The sequence below is a fragment of the Ambystoma mexicanum genome, chromosome 2p (assembly GCF_040938575.1).
Source record: "Ambystoma mexicanum isolate Mex_15411 chromosome 2p, UKY_AmexF1_1, whole genome shotgun sequence".
Taxonomy (NCBI): domain Eukaryota; kingdom Metazoa; phylum Chordata; class Amphibia; order Caudata; family Ambystomatidae; genus Ambystoma; species Ambystoma mexicanum.
In genome coordinates this window covers 890,459,765-890,478,036 of record NC_090923.1, presented here as the reverse complement: position 1 = coordinate 890,478,036, position 18,272 = coordinate 890,459,765, and the positions used below count along the sequence as shown (strand labels likewise).

The window sequence follows — 18,272 nt, the reverse complement described above, 5'->3', positions numbered from 1 at the left end:
CTTATTATGTAATTTGCAAACATATATCTGTGTAACTATGCTCCAAAAACCTGTAACCATCCTCTTAAGTTTTATCAGCGACTAGTTGCCTTGGGGCTTTGAGCGCTTTACAAATAAATAAATACATAAATAAAAGCAGTTAATGGTATTATCTGTGAGTGATGAGTGCATGCAGTTGATTGTCTTAATAGGTCCATGGCTAAATATAATTGGCTTATTTTAGGGTTATTCCAAATGTTGCCTTAATATTTCTTCACCAGATATTTTGTTCTTGGAATCATATTTTATTTTTATTAACATGAGTTAATATGAGATTTTGTGAGATATGAGATTTTAGTGTTTCCCTATGATGGTGAAGTGCTCTGTTGCTTCCCGAAGCTAGGTCCACACTCAATAAATACCCTAATAATAATTATAATAATAATAATACTAATTTTAGTAGCGACCCATGATTTCCCGTAGCTAAGGCGTTTAGAGTCATTATATAGTGGTAGTATGTAGGTTTCTCAGGCTGCCCTTGCATGTGATGGTTGCATGTTGTATGTGATGGATGCAACCAGGCCTACATTGGTTGTAGATGAACATAGGAAGGTGTATCTGGGAAAAAATGCAATCTTTGGGCATGTGATTCTGCACGTGAACACATGATGGCAATCATTGGGCAGATCAATGGAAGTGCCTCGACACATGAGGCAGCGTGTAACATATGAAGGCTGTACCTGGGCATGAAAGGGTAAACGTGGGCACGGGATGTTGCACCTGTAAATGTGGTGTCTGCAACTGGCATGTGAGGCTGTACCTGGGCACGCAAGTCTGTATGTTGTGCTTTATAAGACCACCTTACATTGCATTGCAAGGCTGAGCCTGACCATATGAGTGTGCACCTGTTGAAATGATGGTCCCCAGAAGGGCATATGCTAACCGCCGCTGTGCACATGCTGTTGCATCAGGCATGTGAGGCTACGCCTGGGCTTTTGATGTCAGTGATATGAATTAGAGGCTCGGGCTCATTTCTCGTGGTCATACCAGAGCACAGGCTTCTGTAGTACTGCATCTAAACACCCATCTACAAATGTTTACAAATGTTCACATTATTTTAATCATCATAATGGCTCTGATAGCAACCCATATAGTATAATGTACATGGGGGTTTGATGTATGTCTCTGGCATAGTATTGTTGAAGTATGTGGGTATATGACGGCAATACTCAGGCATGCAATGGCAGCATTCGAACATAAAAAGATGTATATGGGCATTTGAAACCATCAGCTGGGCGAATGATTAATCTTGTATTTAGCAGCTAAATTAGGCCACTGAGCAAGTTTCTCCTCTTTCCTTTCGTCCCCTTTTCACTCTTCTGTGTGCCTCCCTCAGTAATGACATCCGGGGTAATTTTCAGTTTCCTGTCCGCGTCTTGGCCCTGCGTTCAGTTTTTGTTGTCCGATTTCGAAACTCTACGCATGACTTCACGGCTGACAAGACGCCTGCCTTCCAGGGATGGGTGGGGCAGCTGCGTCTATGGCAAAGCCGCCAGCTGGAGGGCGGGAAAATGATAATATTGACACAGTATCAGTGCGGTATAAAGGCGATACGGGACTCTGTCAGGGCGAGGCCCCACTCGGGGAACCCGCCCAGGCAGGAATGTAAGGGTCTTCCTGGAAAAGTGACAGTGGGAGAGGAAAGAAGGAGAGTGGTAAAAAGAGGGAGGTGGGACGAGATCATAACCAGTGGACCCATATGCCGGCAGAGTGGTAACATGACCTGGGTGACAATACGCCCCATGCTCCCCCCCCTCCCGGTAGTACGCAAGACATTGGGTAAGTGTTGGCAATGAAAGGCTGTGGTATTTTATTGCACAGTTATGGTCATAACAAACATAATCCTAATTACAGTAACCATAATATGCTTACTTTTAGGCATTGGGTCCCGAGTTTACCCTCACTGGCCCATGTCGCCACTCTTGTCCCACGACAGTGTGCTCACCGTACTGTGACCTGTCTTCTTTCTCTTTCTTCTCGTCCTTTTTCTTAGGGTGGGAGGGTTCTGGGAAAAAGAAAGACTCTGAGTGCACAGAGTACTCTTTGGTTTGGGTCCCCGTGCAGGGACCACAAACTGGTTCTGTTTTTTGCTGCCAAAGCAGCTCCTTATAAAGGACCCAGGGGCTGTCCCCTGGTCCCTTCTGTGCGGCGGGGGACTGTGGTGCCAGCCCCCAGGCCGGCTGACGCCGACAAGTTGCACCTTATGGTGCCTGACAACTGCCCCCCACCTTATGGTGCCTGACAACTGCCCCCCCCCCGCCTACTTCCTGTCTTTGGGAGCCTTGGTGCTTAGCCTCCCTGTGGGAGGCGGGCAAGGTGTTGATTAACACGCCTTTGTAGTTTGGTGGGGGAGCACCGGCCCATTAGTTGGGCTGCAGCTCCACCTCTCCCCTGCCTGGCTGCCATGGGGCACAGGTTACCCAGCCTCGCCTGGTGCCTGCGGTGTTGCCCAGAATCCAAAGAGCGGTACAATGTGAGAGATTGAGAGAGAAGGGGGGGGGTTGCGAGTGGGGCATCAAGAAAAAGGGAGACAGAGGTGGGTCGACGGAACATGGGCATGAAGGAAAATTACAGCAGGTTATGCATGCCAATTTTTAGGTAGCGATGTTGTAATATTTTATAAAATAATAGGAAGGTCCTTGTATCCAAAATATTTAGTTAATATAGTGAGCACACGCGTGCGTGTGTATGCTTCTCCATGCTTATGCACCACATGCTCGTGCCCCTGTCCGTGTGATGATGGATACCGGTCTCCTGCACCTGTTGGTTGAGGGATAGACCTTTAGAAGTTCTACATCTATCGTTCTACAGATGTTGTGATGTGCATGGCGAAAAACAAGCATTTCCTATTGGTCTTTTAGTCCTCATCTTTATTTATCATGAATTGTTATCCAAACCATTATTCCACTTAGATGTAATGTAATGGGCATTTGTATAGCGCCTTTTACCATTGGTGTGGTCTCAACACGCTGTATGTATAAGAAAGAAACAAACAGATTTCATGTTCGGCTCCTAACCCCGATTTGACCCGGCCTACAGGGAGCTCTGGGGATTTCCTGTAAGGCCACTGCACTGCCAGGCCCGGCGAAAGCAAACATAGGCCATTATTGTGTTTTCTTTCATGTGCCTGCAGATAGGAGACACTTTGAAAGTATTTGGAAAAATCATGTTATTTAAATCCAAGGTTTCCTTTTAGTAGCTAGTAGATACGGGACTCTTGTAGAACTGTGTATGTTTACGAAGGTTGGAGATTACATTTAACTCGCCTATTTTCTGCCATGTAATTGACGAGCATTCCGAATGCCCGGTTTTATGTACAGATTTCAATTACCTAAAACTGGCATCCATTGAACACGTGGCCTGCCTGCAAGGCTGATAAACATCATGTATTATGCTTGCAGCCCATGCCCGGCCCATAGTCTAGCACTGGCCAAAGTCCAGTCCTTTCTGTATCTCACCCAGGGCTGCAGCCTAGGACTACCTTTCTCTGACCCTTCCTGTCCATAACCCAGTCCAGCTCAGAACCAAGCTAGATTCCATCCAGTCATATGACCCAGACTGTCCCTAACCGCTGGTATAGCATAGCTGCCGACATTTTGGATCTCCTGGGAGGGAGATTTTATCACGAGAAGCAGGGTAATTCAAATTCCCCAATGAGCTGCATTGGGGTTCGGGATATTTAGATGGGAGACAGTCAACAATAGCAACATTTTTGACAGAAGAATCGGGAGGGTTGGCATGTATGCATGAGTCGACTCAAGAGCCCACCATACCTCATGTCAATGTCCAGCACGAATGACAGCACAGAATGCAGGTCAGCCGCGCTCTACAATCGTTGCTCAGAACCTTGCCATGACAAGCACTAACCAGTCCCCAAACCAACCTGAAACCCAGTCCAGCTACAGAGCACAGCCATCTCCGGAGCAGTACCTGGAACACAGCCTGTCTAGGGACCAGCCCTGCTAAGATCCTCATTTACTCTAGAGTTCAGGCCACTCTAGGGCCTATGCCAATCTGGACACTAGATGACCATCTCCACCAGTGCCAACCCTCGGAATTGCGGTGCCAAGTACTGCAAATATATTGGGGGTCCCTTAATTTGCATATGATATCATAGGAAGTGACATCACTCCATCCTGAACTTGGCAGGATGAAACTTCAGAGGATTGGAACCCGTGGCCAGCAGTTTAAACATAGCTCTCAGCCGTAGGCACATTAACCCAAAGGCTATCAATGCTGCATGCATATTAATTTATGGCACACTGATTATAAAGATTTACCCCAACACACACACACACACATAGACACTTAATTTTTTTAATGGTAGACTATGTGCTATACAAGCATCAATAAGATTGCATAACAGGACATAGCAAAACGTTTCACTCATTCACTTTTGGGCAGTACACTGGATGGCCATGCCACTTTGGTGATTGGCAGCAAAATGAGAACAAAGTTGGGGATGGCTCTGCTGAGGCTAGTCCTCTATACTACAAGGGACTACATTATTTGCCCAGGATCACACACTGTGGTTAACCAGGGAATCTGGGATTTTAACCCATGCACAGTTTAACCACTTGAACACAAGCACCACTTGGCACAAACATTTTATTTAAAGTTTAGATTTCAAGGCCTGCAATAATGTCTTGTAGAGCAGAGCTTCGAATTTTCCCATGGTTATGCATGAGAATGCCACCCAGTCCTGATTTTCCCTGGAATTCTGGAACTTTAAGTTTTCCTAAATTTCAAGAGAGAGAAACAATTACAGATTTTCCAGAATCCAAATGGAAAGAAAAGGAACTTCATGGCCCTATCTCACGTGGCACTGATAAATGTCAGAGCTCAGATAGTTTACTTATAAAATATGCATATCTCATATTATAGCAACATGACAATAAGTTAATCCTTAGAGACACAGGTTTAAGCAAAAGAATATTGATGAGCCCAACAATATCACGCAAAGGGTGTGCTGGGTAAGAGAAAGGGGCCTGCTGCAGGTCATTAAAAAAGCCACAGGGAACCCAGTTCAGGACGCTGCGTGTTGCCATGCACATGAATGGCAATCAGCCTGAGCTTTGAAACTGCAGAGACTGGGACTAGGAACCCTTCTGGGCCCTGCCTAGATTCATTCACAATGTAAACACACATGAGAACTAAAGACCCACCCTCTTTTGATGGGGGTTTACATTTTGGAAGAAGCCAGGCCTGGCTGAGAAGGGTCATGCAGCCGTTTGATGGCTGGATCGCCACTGGCTACAGCTGTGGCGATTCACAGAAGCCGACCCTCCTTCTCACATGGAAAAAGAGGCTCAGCCTCTGTGCGGGGACCCATGGGTGGGAGGCCAAGTCAGCTGCACATGCTGCACATGCCTAGCGCCAGCCCCGATCCCCACACACAAATGGACCTTACGAAACAAACCCCTAACAGAACTGTATTTTAGAGATAAGGCTCTGGGTATCATCATGAGCAGAGCTCCAAACATATCTTGGTGTAACTGGCCTTAGTCCTTTGAGGAACTCTGAGTCTTATATTCTGTCATGTTTTGTTATGTTATGTTCACTGGCGGCTGGTGACTTTGAAAGGTGGTGGGTGTAAATTTGCCGGTGGGAATTTGGAAACGAGCTAGCGCAGCGAGTGAGCCCAACCCACAGCAAGAGCAGTGCAAGAGGCTTCTACCCCAGCGCGAGAACCTTTGAAAAATGGCTTCCAAAATGTGCAAATTACTGTCCAAACCCACAGCAATATGATATAAAAAAAATTTGGTTTTACATACTAATGGTGGTATATATTTCTTACGTGTGCAAGTGTGATGGTGTATTTCACAGCAGCTTGTGTTTGAGAATAGATGGTACCGCTTGTATTTGAGAATGGTATTACCCAAATTGACCTTTTACAATTGACCTTTTGCACAATTGACCTAATTATAGTGGTCCTAATTGACCTTCTGCACAATTGACCTTTATATTATTTTAGTTATTTTATATATGTATTGGGTTGGTTTTGGATTATAAATAATATAAGGGGATTGGGTGGGGGGATGCAGGGGGCTTGGATTGGGTGGGTGGTTGCGGGGGTTTCCCCTGCATATATGTCCTAATTGACCTTCTAAATAAGGTCAATTTTCCCAAGGTCAATTCTCTCAAGGTCAGTTGTGAAAAGGTCAATTAGTATACAACCTTTGCAAATAGCTGCTCCATTTTTCTGGCACTGCTATTAGAATGTCAGTTACTCACACCATCTTGCGCCTACTACCATCAACAGGCAGCTAATGCTACTATGAAAGTGCCTGGCAAGTGTCTTTCCCATGCCTACATAAAAGCCCAAACTGTTGGCATTGCCAATGCTTGCTTTCAAAAGAAATGGAGACCACTCATGATAAATTGCTCCCAGGTTACCAGGCTACAAGCAGATGTTGGCACTTGCAGCTTCACTTTTCACTTATCGAATTGTGCCTCCCCTGCCCCCACACAGTTTGATGTTCTCTCATGGTGAGAAGTGCCTTACCAGAGGACCAACTAGTGCACGGGCTGGCAAACTTTATAAGAATCAACAAATGAATATGAGCCAGCAGCGCACTCAAAGTAACGCAGCTTCATTAGGCTTCATCATTCTCTTAAACAAGCAACCAAAACATAAAAAAACAATAAATGCTCCCTTTACTATGCCTATAAGGCCCGTGGTGCCTAGGACAACTACCAAAGGTAAGGTACTTACAGGAAATACTATATGTAAATAAGGGTTGCCTACATGCACGAGGCTGGTCAGCAAAGTGGTGTATTAAATTCTGCTTCAAGACGTGAAAACGATTTTGGAGCCAGGACGAAAGTGTCTCCTTCAATGAGCTCTGTAGACACACACGACCCAGAAGGTTGGAATGCAATGCATGGAGACTGCAAACGATGCTTTGTTCCAGGGACCTGATACATTCACTTTGGCATTACCTGTGCTTGCTTGTCAGGGCCAATAAAACACTAATGCGCTGAATTTATGGACAGGGGAAGAGAAGGGTTCTATGTCATTTCATCGTCGGGCATTTCAAAGCCTGCAATTTAAACGTGTTTGACAGTTCATCTAATTTTTTATATTTTGCTGGGGGCTTCCCCACCCCAACCCATCCTCCTGCACCTATTTTTACCTATACGCAATCCCCCCAACCACTTATCTGCCCTTTCCCACCCCCCCCCTAAAAAATTCGATGAACTGTCAAACACGTTTAAACTGCAGGCTTTGAAATGCCTGATGATGAAAGAACGTCGTAACAAGAGAAGGCGGGGGAGCCACGGGGAGAGGTGGCCGTGGGACTCGTGGGAGAAGAGAAAAACAGAGGGAGTGAAGGAAAGAGTGCAATAGGCAGGGAATATTACATAAATGATGGAGTACGCAAGAAAGTGAGAGAAATCCCAGAAGGGGAGTAGGGATAGGAAGAGGAGCAAGAGACAGGGTAGACTGATGGATGGACTGGAGAGCAGGGGAAATGTTACCACAACTTTTTCCACTACTTTTTACTGCACCTTAATACTTCATTGCCCTTTCACACACGCACGCACACACACACACTGCTTGCACACATACTCAAGCATGCCCATACCTACCACACAAACACACACAAATTGCATAACCCACAAAACAGGGAGCGAGAGTAGTGAGCTAAAGCTGCTTCAAGCCATCTATACGGTTTGTGCCGCACTGCACGGTTTTCAAAATGCCATCTCAGTTATTATAAATAAATCGTCGGTGATCCATGACGAACAACGAGTTGTCGTAGCAGTTGTTCGTCATCACAGGGAGCCCTGGAGTATCCAGGGATTTTAGTTCAGTAGATGGTGCTGCCCACTACAATGCACAGAAACATATCTATGGTGGCCAGCATACCCCTGCATAAAAAGACGCTCGCTCACATGCCATACATGGTCATGCTGTCTGGCGCTAAACCCATTTCTTCTCTTCAGAGATGTCACTCACGTACACCTGGCGACACCTCTCAGACCCTCATCTTTCCTGAAGCCAGACAGTTTTCCATTGCCTTAAATCAGCAAACATGTGGCCATTGCAAATACATATGGACCCCAGCAGGACTACCGGGTTCACCACCACTGCAACAAGCTTATGCACCCCTGAAGACACAGACCAATGTTGTAGCGCAGGATTTGGGGGCATCACCTCAAAGTTCAGAACAGCCTACTTCATTGGTAGCCTTCTCTCAATACACCCACATGTGCTCGGAAAGATGAGTATAACTCACCAGAAGGTGAACATCCGTGTGAGGAATAGGCAGTTGATTGCCGTAGGCCTCATAAATTATTTATATTGAATACTCTGGCGAAGCGAGCAATAAATTATATTCCTCTGCTACTGTAAGTAGGGTCTAGACTCGAGGGGCATTCCATTCGCTCATGCTCCCATAGCAGGCCAGTCCGGGCAGGCCCTGCATCGATGCTCCCGCTGGGCTCTCCTCTCCGACTGTCACTCAACCCAAGTGCTAGCCAGGCTATGCAGGGCCTACCTGGCCTGCGGGTCTGACCTAGAGACTGGGGCCAAAGGGCCTAGTTGGACGACTCATCGAGACTACAGCATGACGGCGTAGTCTCGAGTCGCCCAAGCAGGCCCTCTGAACCTGCATTTCATTTCCCAGGGCAGGGATCTGGACGGTCCTGGAGCAGTGTGTCCTCCACTTTGGGAATGATTAAGTTAACTTTTCACTTATCAGCGGTCCAGGGAGCTTGGCGTTGCCAAATGGCAGGGCTGCTGTTCTCTGGCTGGGCAGCTCTAACACCTCCGTCACCAATCAATCCCAAGACAAAGTGAAGGTGTGGCAGCCAGCCCATGATGAAGAGATGCAGGTAAGGGTAAGGCAACACAAACACAGTGTCAGAGAGTGTGAGTGAGTGGTAGCAGACATTTTTTTTTTAAGAATCGTCACGCTGCAGTGCTCATTCACAAATGCAGCAGAACAGATTCAGATGAGAAAATAACTTCTGATTCTGGTGTGCTGCATAAAGCACAACTTCTTGGGGAAGTTGGGGGGGGGCAGCGCCCCCACCCCCCGCCCTATGAAAGCAGCCGCCACTGGTTAATGTGCTTTTATACGTCCCAAAATCCCCACCAAAGCAATATCAGAGTGCCAAGGCTTGTCCGCGGAGTGACGTATTGCACGTCAGTAGACCAGGCCTGTTCTTGACGAGAAGCTGCGCGCTGAATGAGTGTGAGTATCCTCAGAGTATGTGTGCTTATCAGCCGCAGAGGGAAACTATTTGCTTTGTTAATCAGGAGCTGAGCTGGGAGAGAGGCTGAGTATTATCAGAAGCAGTCTGAGTTCCAAGTCCAGCTATTATCAGGAGGAGAGCTCTGGCGGAGTCCGGCTACTTTCATGATTAGAGCTCGCAGTAGATCCGTGTGTTGTTATGATTAGAGCCTAAAGTGAGTCAGGATATTATGAGGCAGAGAGCTGAGTGGGAACCTCAGCCATTTGCATAAGAGCTCTGAGTGGGCATGGGTACTGCCACAAGCAGCCCTTTGGGAGACTCCTGTGTCTTGTGTGGTCTACAACACTCACAACAAACTGGGGCAGAAGATGCAAGGGAAACTTTGCCCTCACATGTCTTCAACCACGGTTCACATTTCAGAAGTCCCTGATACAGCAGGGACTAGTGGGGTGCAAGAGGGGACGAGTACGTTTCCAAGGGTCCCGCAGTCAGCCCTTGCATGGATACCTATGTGTTGGGTGCATTGACGACAATGTGATTGGATCTCTTACCATCCTGGGGAAGGGGCTGGGAGCAGACCTTGACACTTACAGTCAGCGAGCCGATTTGCAGTGATAGGCCTTCGGTGACCCAGCACTGCATATGTAGTGTTTATATTTCCACCTTTGGCTGGGAAGTGGTTTCTATTGTGGGAAGGCCATTTCTCTTAAGTGTCTGCGAAGACACTGCCAGCACTTTGGCCTGCGTGTGATGGGTCAACAGGCACATATGAAAGAGACACAGTGTTGTAATGTGTATCTGAGGTGATGACATCACTGATGGTGGAATGTGGTGATGTCAGTGTGTGTGGAATGTGGTGATGTCAGTATGTATGGCGTGGGAATGTTATGCTCTGAATGCAGGGTCCATACTTTACAGTTTGAGATCTTAACTGGCATGAAGGGACATGCCGGTGTTCTTCCTGACAACTTGCATACAATAAACCTACAAATAACGTACCTGCTGGTCCGGGTGTTCTTCAGGTACCACGTTACTACACTGCCGACGAGGGTGGGATCCTGTCGCGGAGGGGACAGCTGTTGAGTCCAGGATCACTGCCCTCCAAGCTTCCACCGCCCAAAGGTCTTGCAGTAGTACCAGCTCTGGGTTACCTAGGACTCAGCAGGCCGGGTGGTGCTGAGATCCAGAATCCAGTGAGTGCGCGTAGAGCTGGTACATGGTTCCCTAGGTTGAGGAAAAGGAACCGTGTGATTGGACTTGTGGTGTGCCCTGACGTACGGAGGGCATGAGTTCAATGTGCTCCCAAGCGAAGGTGGGAGTATACTGCACACAGTTTTGGTGTGCGGAGCAGGAGCGTCTGGCTGTTGCGCCCTGGTTGGAGGTAGCTGCATTTCAGCCATGCGGGCCTGAATAGGCCGGGTGGCGCCTGGACCTGACCAGGTTCAAGTTGCTGCACTTCAAGTCTCCTGTACAGCATGGTGCGGCGGGGTCTTAATCGCCATGGATGTCTCGTTGTCAGGTGGCAGCGGGAGCAGGAGCGGAGGATGCAGCGGCACCTAAGCTGCCAAAAATGTGCCGTTGTCAGCTGGCACACCACGGGGCAGCGGTGTCCGAGCCGCCATGGATCTGCCATTGTCGGGTGGCAGTGGAAGCAGGAGTGGAGGGGGTGGAGGGTGCGGCGGCGCCCGAGTTGCCAAGGAGGTGCCGTTGTCGGGCGGCAGCATGTGCAGGAGAAGAGGGTGCCTGGCAGCTTTGTGTATGGCGTCATGGATTGGGGAGTCTGCTCCGTGTGTAATGGGAGGTGGAGATGTGACTCCTGTGGTGACCAGGACAGAATGATGACGTCAGTTCGTCATCATCGTGCGTTCCAGCGTGAGCAGCTGGAACGCGAAGAAGAGTTAGAACACATTGCGTGTTCTGCATCTCTATGGGAGGAGTTTGTTGGAGTGCCGCGCACTTGTGGAGCTGCAGATGTTTTATGTCCATGGGGATCAAAGAGCACGGGTGTACTCAGCAAGCTGAGCATCGGGGAGGGGACGATGCAGTCTTTAGGACTGGCAGACTTTCTTGCGTGGGCGGACGCCCTTTGGTGTTGCGGGAGCAGGAGCCGTACATTTGGAGCCGTGGAAGGGTGATTGATGGTTCCCTGCCAGCAGCGCCCTTGGAGAAGGACCATTGGTATTTTTGCGAATTTTAGTGTGATGTGTGTGTATGAGGCCAGTGCGTGTGTTGTTTCGTGTACATGTTGTGGTCTGTTTGCATGTTCATTTCGGTAAATAAGTGTCGGGCCAGTGCGTGTAAGTGGGTTTTTTGTTGTGGCCCATGTTATTGAAAGAAAATGCTGTGCGGGTGAAATGTGTTATATTTCAATCTATTGGGTGTATTTTAAAAATGGATTGTTTTATTAATAACTGTTTCTCTTGCAGGTGGACTCTAATCTGTGGGTTTTGGGACTCGTTGTATCCTTTTGTTCAGATTATTGTTATGCTAACATGATTTTTATTACAGGTTACAGGAGGGTCTTAATATGGAATTTGTTTTAACATGGACGCGTGGGTGGGTTTTCGCCAGTGTGTTGGATGTTCACCCAAAGACTCGGGGGTGGGTTTGGTTTTGTGGTAAAGTTCAAATTGCCCATAATTGACTCACACCTGGGAACCGGAACTTTTGTCCCAGTGATGACTTTTAGTCACATCGTCATTTTATTTATTCCTTCACTATGTCCCCGTCATATGTGTGAGACTGCGGCGGGTGAGTCATGGAATTAGGTGACACATTCCTGTGTGTGTGTGGGGGGTGTGTTCTGGATTGTAGTGCCAATATGGTGTTCTAACGGTAGCCTAGGTTAGTCTAGGGGTTCCACAGGTTGGTAATTTGGCGCTGTTGGTGCAGTTGGCTAGGACGTGGGGTCCTTAGTGTAGTGTTGGTGTGCTGCTAGTGCAGTTTGGCTCGGACTTGGGGTCCTAAGTGGTAGAGTTGGTGTTGCTGCAAAATTGCAGTTTGGCTGAGACCTGTGGTCCTCGGTGGTAGTGTGGTGTGCTGCAGTGGAGCAGTTTGGCTGGACTAGGGGTCCTAGATGTGTGTGGGTGAACGGTCAATGGCAGTTGGTTGGGACTTGAGTCTCGTATGGTGGCGGTTCAAGAAGTGTGTTTTTTCAGTCTGGTTGGACTGTATTTCTTAGGTGTTCTTGGTTGTGTTAGGTGTGCTCTGCATGGGTCCTGTTGTGAACTGATGTTGGGATGGTGTGCTTGTTGTTGCTCTTGGTGAGCTGGGATCGTGCCCGGGGGTGGCAGCCCTGGTGCCCTAGAGTGCAGACTAGAGTGGAAGGTTGTTTGTGCACAGATGGTTTGGTTTGTTAGGTAGTGTACTGTTGAGGAACGCTGGGGTGTGGCAGGTCCTATGTTTCAAGGGGTAGCTTGGAACAGGTGGTAGTGCTTAGTTTATTATTTTGTTTCTCTAATGCATTTCCAGTTCAGGTCTTATGGGAGGAGTTAGCCCTTATTCCACTTCAGTGGGTTCCTCATTGTTTGTGTTTTGTAGGGAAGGAGTGGAGTTGGAGTTGGACTTGGTGTGTCCTTGTGACTCGGTTTTGGTTTTGTTATACAATTTGTTGGAGTTGGCGTTGGATGTGTCCTTGTGACACGGTTTCGGTATTTGGTTGGGTTTTCCAATTTGTTGTAGGCACTATTTAGGGTGCGTATTGTTGGGGTGCCATGTAGGTTATGCTTGTTCCATGGTTTTAGGGCTAAGCGTTTCAGTAGTGTCTGATAATGTATTGTGTTGGGGGTGTTAGCGAGCTCCAGGTGGCAGTTTTTCTTGCCGCCAGTGGAGCGTATGGTTAGTTGGTGCATTTACGTGCTGGCCACACGTGTATATAGGGGATTGTGTTGGGCGACAGTTTAGTTGAATTCCTTCTTGTTTAAGAAATGTAAGGGGGGAGAGGTGTTGTAATGTGTATCTGAGGTGGTGGCATCACTGATGGTGGAATGTGGTGATGTCAGTGTGTGTGGAATGTGGTGATGTCAGTATGTATGGAGTGTTGGAATGTTATGCTCTGAATGCAGGTTCCATACTTTACAGTTTGAGATCTTACCTGGCATGAAGGGACGTGCCAGTGTTCTGCCTGGCAACTTGCATACAATAAACCTACAAATAACTTACCTGCTGGTCCGGGTGTTGTGTTCTTCAGGTACCAAGTTATTACACACAGATGAAGGCCTATTGTGCTGAGGGTTCAGGTGTGCTTTTTCTTGCACCGGTCTCTCCTGTGGCATGTGTTTTCCTGCATCTAGTATCTGACTAGATTCACAAAGAAGAATCTGCACACAAAAGCATTTTGTATCCACAGATTCAATTGTGTGATTCTGCCCTTCCACAGAATGCAGTTGTTTGCACATGCAAGAGGACACAAACTGTCAGTGATTCAGCTCTTTGTGAATCGATGCATCACCAGAGAGGAACCATTGACTACATTTTGATTTTTTCAAGAAGAGACCACTCACTGAGTCTGGGTACTATCAAGAACAAAGGCCCGAGTGTGTGTTTGGTATTATCAATAGCTAAAACGTACTGGGTATTATCAGGAGTAGTGCACCTGGGGCGTGCTGGGTGTTGTCAGTAGCCGAATGTAGAGTGATTCCAGTAAAGGTAACGGATTGGACCTAGAAGGGATTAGGTATTGACAGTGGCAGAATTCTTTGAGAATCTGTGTATTTTCAGGAGAACTTTGCAAGCATCCCTGCTCAGCTTCAAGCAAAAAAATGGGGAGAATGGGCACCTGAGTGGTAACCCCCCAGAGGTGAGTACTCTCTTTGTTTGTCTTACCTGCATACTCCCGCGCTCCCCCCTTTCCGTGTATGCAAGCTCCTCAGGGGAAGGGGCGGGCTCTGCGTGAGATGCTTTTATAATCAGCCAGCAGCTGTTCTCGGCCTGTCTTGCGGCCTTACTTCCTCTCCCGCCCACTCGCTATGGACAGTATTTTCACTATTGTCAAACTTTGCAAATCTAGCAGGTTCTCTTTCCTCGGGAGTTGCAGGTGTTGAATGGCGGAGCTGCAGGACGATCTCAAGAACAAAATAGCAGTTGCCACAAGAAAGGAAGTGTATCCTGCACTCGCATCCCCTGGGGCTCCACCATAGCTATGACAGCTGGTTTCAGGAAGCACATGCCTGCTCTCCAACCCTAGAAGGGATGGCGGTTGAAAGCACTGACTGACAAACGGATCAAGCAAGGCCATCAAAAGAAATATGCCTCTGAAGAAATCCATTCGGAAGTGGCCTTTGACCTGGAACAAATTTGCCTAGCTGTAAAAATTGCATCTCAGAAGTAATTGAAATGTCCGTGGGGATAGTCGGCTTTATTGGGTTTGCATTAACAGCACTGATTATTTATTGATTGCCTGTAAGCTAACACCAAAAGAATTTAATAAAACCTGCAGGCTGCAAATCTCAGATCAAAAATGTGCCTTCCTTGCATCTTTTCGTTGCAATGGTTGGGGGGTGGGCGTTCCCCATAAGAAGAAGGACTTTGAGCGAGTCTTATGTATTGTCACGAGCAGACCCGCACGACCACAAATACCACGCTTAGAATATGCACATGGCATTCAAGACACTCAGAAGAGGTGTAAGCACAATGCGAAAATAAAATGTACAATGTACAAGGAAAATAAGGGGGGAAAGACAGTGTTCAGAATCGACACAGACACAGATTTTTCTCAGTACACGCATAAAACACACTCAGAAGGCACATTAGCACAAGCAATCACTCGGAATATACATATGCACAAAGAATACACACTGAATTTGCATGCACATGCAGACACCGCGCACACGCACAACTGTTATGCTTGCAAGACAACAGACAATCTGCTTGAATAAGTGAGCGCGCTGTGCTCAGAAAATAAGTAACCACACTATTCAAGAACAAGAAGCACAGAAAATACTCTTAGAATCTGAACATAGGCTAGAAGTATGCCAGAAGCACAACATGCAGTATCTAAATGATGTGTGTATCCCCATAGCTGTAAGTGAAGTCTAAATGTTGTCTGGAAGTTCTCAGGACAGGTTTGATTGCAGGAGTAATCTATGACCCCACGGTGACCAGAACATAGGCGTCTTCTCCCTACACAGGTGAACATACTCTCAAATATATATTCCTCAAATATTCATAGTTGACATGTGTAATCTGTAGTGGGCACGACCATATATCATCACATTCCCTTTTTTGAGCCTTGTTTTAAAAATCCAAACTATCGAAGCAGATAAAGGTCAGGGGGCAGGAAAATGCAAACCCCTGCATGGACATTTTGAGCTCAACTTAAATGATGGCTTACATGAGATTGAGCAATGTTCAGTATCCATTCTATCATCATCATTCTCTTTATTTGAGAATGCAAGTCCCATTAAAAAACATCATACAATACAATCATTAATATATCTTTAAAACACTCTTCTATGATAGTTAATGAATACACACAAGATATGTAAAGCATTTCTCACTATATGAAACATTGACAAATGTATCAGCCAGAATCAATGCCTATTAAATCCACTACTTAGGCTCTAATCTAACCCTTGATCTCAAACATGCCAACATTTCCGAGTAATATTGTACAGCACATTTGCAGGTTTTAAATCATTGCACAATATATTTACTACCACAAGTAGTCAGCACTGCGTGGGCCTTAAGTCCACCTAGAAGCATCCCTCTAATGAGAGGAGTCCACCAGGGATGCAAATGAGCCCCCTCACCCTTTTTAATCTTTATTTGGCTGACCTGCGGGAGGAGAGTAAGTCATGGAGGGGATACGCCCCGAAATAGTCAGATCTTACAGTGAACATTATAGTGTATGCTGATGAACTCTTAATGCTGGATATCACTACGGCAGGTCTACAACGCCTTTCAGATGGCGTTGAAAGTTACTTGAGTGTTTCCATGCTGATCATCAATCCGGCAAAATCATACGTGATGATATGTACCACCAAAAAAAAAAAAATCATATGGCTGGTAATTGAATAAAACTTCAATCATGAAGGTAAACGCATTGAGTAATTTGGGTTGTATCGTATCAGTAAAATCACATCTCAGAATATACAAAGGGAGAATGGAGCAAAAGATGCATTCCTGTATCGCATTAATGAAGAAGGGGAAATGTAAGCATTGTGCCTACTCTTTGGTCCTCTTAATAGAGTTTAATTGATTGAAGGTGACTGCAATGATCATGTATGACTGTGAATTGGTCACATTTAGAAATAGGCAAAATCACTTTCAATCAGCGTAATTAGATTAGAGCTGGGACTGACATCATGGTGGGCTCAGTATGAAAAGCAAAGTGTCTCTTATTTAAAAAAGTTAAAGCAGTCTGAAAAACCAACTCTGAAGTCCTATCTGTATGAGTTATTAACAAAGAAGCCTACTCCAAGTTCTTTTCTAACTCAATTTAACAATAGATGTTAGACCTTTCAGAAAATGATTGACATTTGTGTTTCTTATTTGGACTATGTACAGAAAAAGAAAAGAAAATGTTCGCACAAACGGATGGATTTTGAGGACCTCGGGAGGATAATGTTGATTAAAGAAAATATGAATTTGTATCTTCCGCTCGACAAACTGAGATTACATCTATGTAAATTTCCCTCCCAGAAATGTAGGGATTGGTACCGCAGATTCTGCCCAAATTGTTTACCAACCTTAGAGGTGGTTGGTCTGAGAGTAGGCCTACATAGGGAACTCTGCAGATGTTGCTTGTGTAGGCAGGCTCTGTTGGAGTCCCTTTTTCGCTTAGTGATGGCCTTCTTGAATGAGAGGATTATAGATCTGGGTCCTTTTATCCATTCTACTTCTCAGGTGTTGACTAACTGTTTATGGGGTAGATTAATGTTAACCTCTAATCTGCCTCTTATTTTAGCTTTGACCACACTATTGGAAAAATATTTCTTGGACTTAGTAAAATAATGCAGGAGGGTGAACATGACCTGTGTCTCCTTTGGGATATTAAGGTATGCATGTGTGTTGGGAGGATTGGTATTTTTTTAGGGGTCATACCTTTGAGTAATATCTAAAGATTGCCTTAGTACTTTCTTTTTTTTAATAGAAGTTGATTTTAGCTTGACGTGGTTATTTAGGATAAGTGTGAAGTTGATTTGTATGATTGTGTAAAATCTATTTTTTCCGTTTCGTTTGTTTGTTGGTATTGAAAACTTTTTTAATATTTCACTATGTCATTTTTTAGGGACATGTTTAGATACATTTAGTGTGACAAGTTTCTTTGCAAGTTGAAATACACAATAAATACAATGTTTAAATAAAGAAATAAAGCCACATAATAGTCATTTCAGGTATTTCTGTATAAGATCATACGATATTGAAAAAAGCTCTCAAATATCCATATCAAATGTAAGTCTCCAGATTTCTTGCATTTGTCTTGGTTGTGCCACTTGCAATAGTTGAGTGATATAGGACCAAGTTGCCTTACCTATTAGTGTGATTTCAGAAAATCATTCTACCAGTTACCTTTATAGCTGGCCGGTCGTCAAAGACAGCTTAAACGGAAGTTGCCACAACTATAAAGGTTGCCATGCTTTGTTCCCAATACAACTACATGTCTATAGCTTGTACTACTGTCCATATGCTGCACTCCAAAAACACGGTTTGCAAATAAATCTGGGGAGGGAATCCTGTGAGGCCAGGCGGGCACTGAAATAGGACATGTCCTGTGGATTCTCATGGGGCTCCAGAGATTTATTGAACTTGATCACTGTGTGATTTTAATAAATGGTCTTCTCCTCTCCTGCTCATCTCTAGATGTAACATGTTGAAAGGTGCAATTTATTTGGTCCTACAACACGCTGTTTACAGTTCTTCAAAATCAGCAGTTGATCAGTGCCTGGTTTAAATGATCAATTTGTTAAACAAAAAAATATTCTTTACAAAAACATATAAATTTGTCAAAAACAAATTGATTTTGTAAAAAAAACATCAAATTGTTACAAAAACAAATGAATTGACTCTTAAAGAAAGAAGTTACTGGG

The 18,272-nt window shown here is 45.6% G+C and overlaps 1 protein-coding gene across 1 annotated transcript in view; it reads right to left on the bottom strand.

Moving 5' to 3' along the window:
* Positions 1–18,272, bottom strand: part of PTGIR (prostaglandin I2 receptor) — a 315,322-nt gene that overhangs the window by 165,643 nt on the left and 131,407 nt on the right. The window lies entirely within an intron of this gene.